Raw genomic sequence first — 6,000 nt, 5'->3', positions numbered from 1 at the left:
CATCCTGAGGGTACTGGGCAAGTTTCCAAAAGGGAGGAGGGGTTTTTATGGCTTGTGTAGTCTGCCCATATACGAGAGATTTGGATTGGCAGGGAGGTGCCCTGGTGAGGGGTCGTTTTTTTTTTTTTTTTTTTTTTTTAAACGTTGGTATTGTTGTGGTCTTGCCTCTTGTTTTTTTTTTTTTGCTGATAGAGTTCTTTTCCTCTGTAGTCAACATGCCCAACGAGGTTGCTAGCAAAAGTGATGCTCCCTATACCGAGGTGAATACAGATGTCATCATTACGGAGTTGCTAAAAGACTCGGAGGTGGTGAGGCGTTATGATGTAGATTTGTCGTGCGGAGAGGTTTACGAGATCGAGCATCAGGTGAACATGCAGCTACCCAATGACGTGTACGAGAGGTTTTCTGATACTGTGTTGGAGTACCTTAATAGCCGGGCAGTTGATGCCGAGGTGCAGGTCGGTGAGGATGCGATACCACGTCAACATGATCAACCAGTCGATGTAAGGTCGCGTCCTCGGGGCTCGGCGGCCTGAGAGGGGCTGTCCCCCCGAGTTCGAAGGGAAGTGAGGCAGTGTCCTTAGGTCTTGGTAGGGGGAGGGTTGCCTACTTCGGCCCAAGTTCAGAGGCAGTCCCCCAATATTCGGGTGGAGGAAGGTGCTCACGATATCGAGCAGGGTGCTCAAGGCAATGTGGGACAGCAGGCTCCGTCTATGGAAGTAGAGATCTTAGTGGAGGAATTGTTTGAGGAAGCTGAGCGCTATAGAGACGATGCCAAAAACACGCTATAGAGACGATGCCCTGTGACGAAATAATAAAACTGTCTCTAATGCATACTCATTGTGAATGAAATATCCACCACACTACAAATTAATGTTAGAGGCGATGTTATTCCATCTCTAATACCAAGAGTCTCACTTTTTAAATATGTAAAAATAGAAAATAAAATAAGGGTCTTTCTAAATGTACCCAGCAAATATCTAAATACACCCAGCACTTAAAATATTGTCCTGTACTTTCCAACTTTACCCTTGCTTTGATTTACAAACCCAACAACCAGATCCGAGAGACGTCGACAAGACTAGGAATTGATCTCCTGCAATTGGACCTCGACTCTATCCGTCTCCCTAGTATCAAAATTGTCTTAATATACTCTGGAAGCCATTGAAGCATTGAGCTGCAAAGAATCCGCAAACCAATTCAAAGTTGCTGAAGATGTGTAAGCTACCTCATATCTCAAACTATGCTCTGCAAATTTACTTGCTCTCGATATCATAAAGATCCGTCACACCAAATAAGAGCCATGAGCAAATGCTCCAACCACACAGCAGTAAACAAACGGTCCCGCAAAGGCACGATAAGACTTCAGCTTGTAGCTAAAGGATGGATAGGGGGTGACTATATAGACTGCTCAAGTTTTATTAACTGTAACAAATGGGTACACCAGCTACTGGAATCACTCGGTTTCTTTGATCTTTTATTGCTCCTCCTCTCCTCTCCTCTCTTGTTGTGACTATAGTTCTTTCAGATTAATTTCTATAATTGTATGCATGATCTGCAAACAATTGAATGGTAAAAAAAAAAAAACTTCCAAAACGCAAGACAACAACCGGATTCTTTCGCAGTGTGAGCCGAATGAGGGGAAGAACAAGGGCGTAGATGAGAGGAATCAAGAAATTAATTTGATCATACTTGTTTCTCTTCCTTATTGCAATAGCCTCTTGATTAGAATGATTGGATGAGGAGGGCCAGGTGGCTATGGCAATTATGAAAGGCATGAGATCTGGACAGGGCTTGGGTTTGCATTGGGTTCTGTTCTTCGCTTCAAAACCAAAATCGGATCATCTATGGTCTCTCTTATGGGTTTGAATGGTGCCTGCAGCTTAGAAGTTTGCTGGGTTTTTTGCTGGGTGTATTTTACTTGAGGGTAAATTTGGAAAATTTAACATAATATTTTAGGGCTAGGTATGTTAAGATATTTGCTGGGTACATTTAGAAACACCCTAAAATAAAACCCTCATCCTATCAATAAAAAAAAAAAGGAAAAAAAAATCACCATATTTTTAATTTTATCCCGACTCTCTCTCTCTCTCTCTCTAGAGATTGCAGAGAGTCGTCTAGGTCGCCACGCCTCCACTACCTCCGTAAAACCCCCCAACACCCTCCCATATCTCAACTAAACCACCCCAAACCCTATCCTTCGTCTTCGTCCTGTATTTTATAAAAGAAAGCTTCTTAATTTTTGGTTTGCTTTGAGTATTCCCAATTGGTTTGTTCAATTTTGCTGTTTAGGTTAAAATTATATGGTTCAGATTAGAAATTAGGTTTTGGTTTGATGGGTTTTCTATTGATTGGTTGTATGTTGCCTTTGGTTTAAATTGCAGGTTGCAAACTTGTGTTTGTTTGCTGCCAATCCTAAAGGATCGATTGGCTGAGATTGTTGAGGAGGAGTTGATACCAATCAGTTGCAGAAACAATGGCACGGAGAAATTTCTAAACAATTATGCGGACCATAGGCCCACTCCTCTCCAAGTCCCTCTTCAATCAGAGTATGAATGTCCTGCTCCTCTATCCCTCAGATGTTTATATTTGGATGCATGAATAAGACCCAGATACTCTGATTGATTGTGAAAATTGCCTTCATTTAGTAGCAATTGATAGAGGAAAGTAGAATTGGCAATAGTTTTATCAGTGTGCTTAAATAAGTGCAAGATTCTTTCTTTGATTATTGAATTACATTGAAATTAATCTGATAACTAGCTTATAATGAACACAGAGAAAATGGTATCATTATATTTACATTTAAGAAAACGGGATCACTTGAACTCCTATTTTCAATTCCTCATACCTATAGGTTTCATATGATGGTGTCAATGCATTCCATAATATAAACTCTGTTATGTTTTTCAGTGGTCTCACTTCGACTTTAGTGGTCCAACTTCTGGGAGCACAACTTGTGTTGCAATTATTAGAAACAACCAACTTGTTGTTGCCAATGCTGGTGATTCTCGTTGTGTCATATTGAGGAAGGGTCAGGTAATTTATCAGTTTTCGGTGTTCTTCTGCATGGTTGTTCTGTTGATTGCTTAAACAATAGAAGGCTTTTTACTTTTAAAGTTTTAAATATATGGTTGTACCTGACTACCATAATTGACTTAGTTTCCATGTTACATAGATCTATCTCACCTAATTCATTTTCTTGTTCCTTTTGTATCTTTTCCTGTTGTGGATTTCAGATAGAAGATCAAAGATGTGCTAAATTCACACTCCATTTTGTCCGGGTATGGATTGGGCGTTTTAATTTAGCTTTATTGTGCATAGTAGGTATCAATCACTGCATTAGCCTTGCAAATTATCGAGCTACTAATGTACAATGCTCATTCTTAACTTCCTAAGTAGATTGCTGCAATAGTTGTGGATTATTTGGTTTAACTTTTGTTACTTACTACTAGACCAAATTGGTATCTGTTAATGTCTAAAAGTTCAGCGGTAGCTAAACCTTTGTTGACGCTGGTCCGATGGGCGGACCGATACTTGTGATGTTCTCAAAGCTTCCGCTACCTGTCAAGTAAAATACAAAGGGCGTCAGAGGGAGACCGCGCTGGGCGGTCTTCAACTCTCTGATGCCTAAGTTAGTCAATGTATTTATGTTGACAAAGTAACAGTAGGTAAGTATTAAATGCGTAATTAATGAAGAGAGAAAAGAGAACCTTTTATAGGTGAGGGAAGAGCTGAGCTTCTCCATGTTTTCGATGTGGGACTGATGTGCTTCAGTCCCCAGCTTCTGTAGCTTCTGCCGCTGTCTTGGCGCGGCGCATCAGGGGTAATCTGGGGGTGAGCCGGGGCTCAAGCGGTAGCCCGCCTGGCTGTGTTTCCGTAGGTCACACCTTTGGTGGGAGTTGGTACCGCTGGCGGTAGCATGAGCGTGGCTCATTATAGCTAATTATGCTTGCAAATGTCTATGTAAGTACAGTATCATATTGTACTTAAGAGTATTTGTTCAAACCAGAAATGTAAATTAACTATGATATGCCACCATTTGGTTTTTATGCTGATCTATTATGTTTTTCCACAGCTTATGGAAAGGGTGATGCTGCAACTTAAGCTTGGGAAAATCACTGCTACTTGAAAGAATATTGAAAGAGTTCGTATGTTCACTAGTCTTTTTTGTTGAAGGTTGCAGCTACACTGACTTCTGAAGAAGAATATTTAGTTTTTTTTTTTTTTTAATCTTTTAGTTCTAGAGTGTAATACTTGAACTCACTGTATGTATCTTTTAAATACAAATTTTAGTTTTGTTGTTAAAATTATAAATCGTTTGTTCAGACTTTTTCTGCTTTTTATGTATAATTATAATACATAAAAAGCATACTTTTTTTTTATATTATATTTAATACTATTAGAGACGGAATACAGTGTCTCTAAGTTTTCTGACACATTCTGCCATGTGGCAGCCTTTAATTAATAGAGACGGATAGTTGTGGTCAGCTGTCTCTAATAGTTTTTAGAGACGCAAGAATTAGGGACTAATTATTACTTCGTCACTCATACATGTAGGGACGGATTTTAACGTAAATTTGTCCCTAGTGCTTCTCTAGTGGCAAAACTTGGGCGTCTCTATAGCCCGTTATTGGTGTAGTGGGCGTCACAGCGATACCAGTGCTAGGGTTCGCCTGGTGGAGGACATGGTCTTGGAACAGCTGGAGGGTATGTTTGGCACCGATACCGAGGGTCTGAGTTCTTAAGAAGTTATCGCTGTCAATAGCGGGGAGGCTGAGGTAACAAGCTAGGTTGTTGATGTCGCAGTTGCGGTGGCTGAGGCTGCCGACGCTCAACGAGGTGCTGGGAAAAGTGGAGGTGGTGAGGGCATTCGAGTAGTTGAGGTGGTGGCCTCTGTTCAGCCAGGCGAGGGGGATGAGGGCCGAGGTACTGGTACCTGCGCGCGCACTGACGGTGCTAGGATAAGGAAGAGGACTGCTTCACAACTCCGTCTTAGGATGTTAACGTTAGAGATCCGAGGGGTCTCTAGTTAGCTTTAGAGAGAAAGAGAGAGTAAGAGAGAGAGAGAGAGAGAGAGAAGACAAGATGTATAGTGATTCGTCTCCCACCTTAGCTAGAAACTACGTTCACTTGAAGTGTTGCACTATTGTGGGTTTGGGCCTTGCGGCCCAAAGGGATTACAAAGTATGTAATAGGATGATCTTCTAAGTGGGAGGAGTGGTCCCTTTTATAAGGAATGGAGCCACTCTCCTTTACATGTTTTCCAATGTGGGATGCAAAAGATAAATATTCTAGTGTAGAAAGCTTCATTGTGAAGCATCTTGGCAAGGCCGGAAAGGTGGCTTCCCGGCGAGGTCTCGATCGCTTCCGACTATCATGGCGTATCTTGGACATTGAGCTACAAGATGCATATCGCGGTTGGATCCCACCATGGCTTGTGGGCCCGCTAAGATGGTGTTACTTATGCTTGGTGATGTAGCATATACTCCATATTATTGGAGGTATGTACATGGGAATCATCCTGTAGGGGTGAGTATCAATACCCGTTTGGGAAAGAGGTCTCGAGTTGATGAGGTGGTACGCTCTCACTTTTAGAGTGAGGGTTCCCAACACTCTCGAGATGAGGTCATCGGGGGTCTCGCGTGGACTCTGGGCGAGATCAGTATCACTGACCGTGCTATTGTGCATATGGTGGCGGATCAGCGCAACTGTCATAGCGACCGGGGTCGTGTTAATGTGGACAATCCTCGTCAAGGATATCGGGATGCCCAGGAGAGACTAATAAGGGTGAGTATCTTCTTGTCGTTATTTGCTTCCTTTTTGTGCTCTCTCTTTTTTTGTTTTTTAAATTTTTTGTGCGGTGCTGTACGCAGGCTGTGAATATGAATTAACAAGCCTCTACCGAGTTGCTTGCCCACTTTAACCGAGAGGTTCCGCTGCTCCGGGGCAAGTTGGATGCCGAGAGGGAGAGAGCTCGCGAGCTCCAAGGTTTGTTGGATC

The 6,000-nt window shown here is 42.2% G+C and overlaps 1 long non-coding RNA gene across 2 annotated transcripts; it reads left to right on the top strand.

Moving 5' to 3' along the window:
- Window positions 1-2,079: 2,079 nt before the first annotated feature.
- LOC133706811 (uncharacterized) lies at window positions 2,080-4,318 on the top strand. 2 transcript variants are annotated; one of them, XR_009844734.1, is made up of 4 exons: window positions 2,080-2,549; window positions 2,911-3,036; window positions 3,237-3,963; window positions 4,076-4,318. It is a non-coding gene; the product is annotated as an uncharacterized LOC133706811 (long non-coding RNA). The 2 variants fall into 2 exon arrangements; XR_009844733.1 differs by having other exon boundaries at window positions 2,085-2,549; window positions 3,237-3,281; window positions 4,076-4,262.
- Window positions 4,319-6,000: the final 1,682 nt, after the last annotated feature.

Source organism: Rosa rugosa, chromosome 4 (genome assembly GCF_958449725.1).
Source record: "Rosa rugosa chromosome 4, drRosRugo1.1, whole genome shotgun sequence".
In the NCBI taxonomy this organism is placed as follows: Eukaryota; Viridiplantae; Streptophyta; class Magnoliopsida; order Rosales; family Rosaceae; genus Rosa; species Rosa rugosa.
Note: the sequence above shows the minus strand (reverse complement) of the source record. Positions and strands in the feature narration are given on the sequence as shown.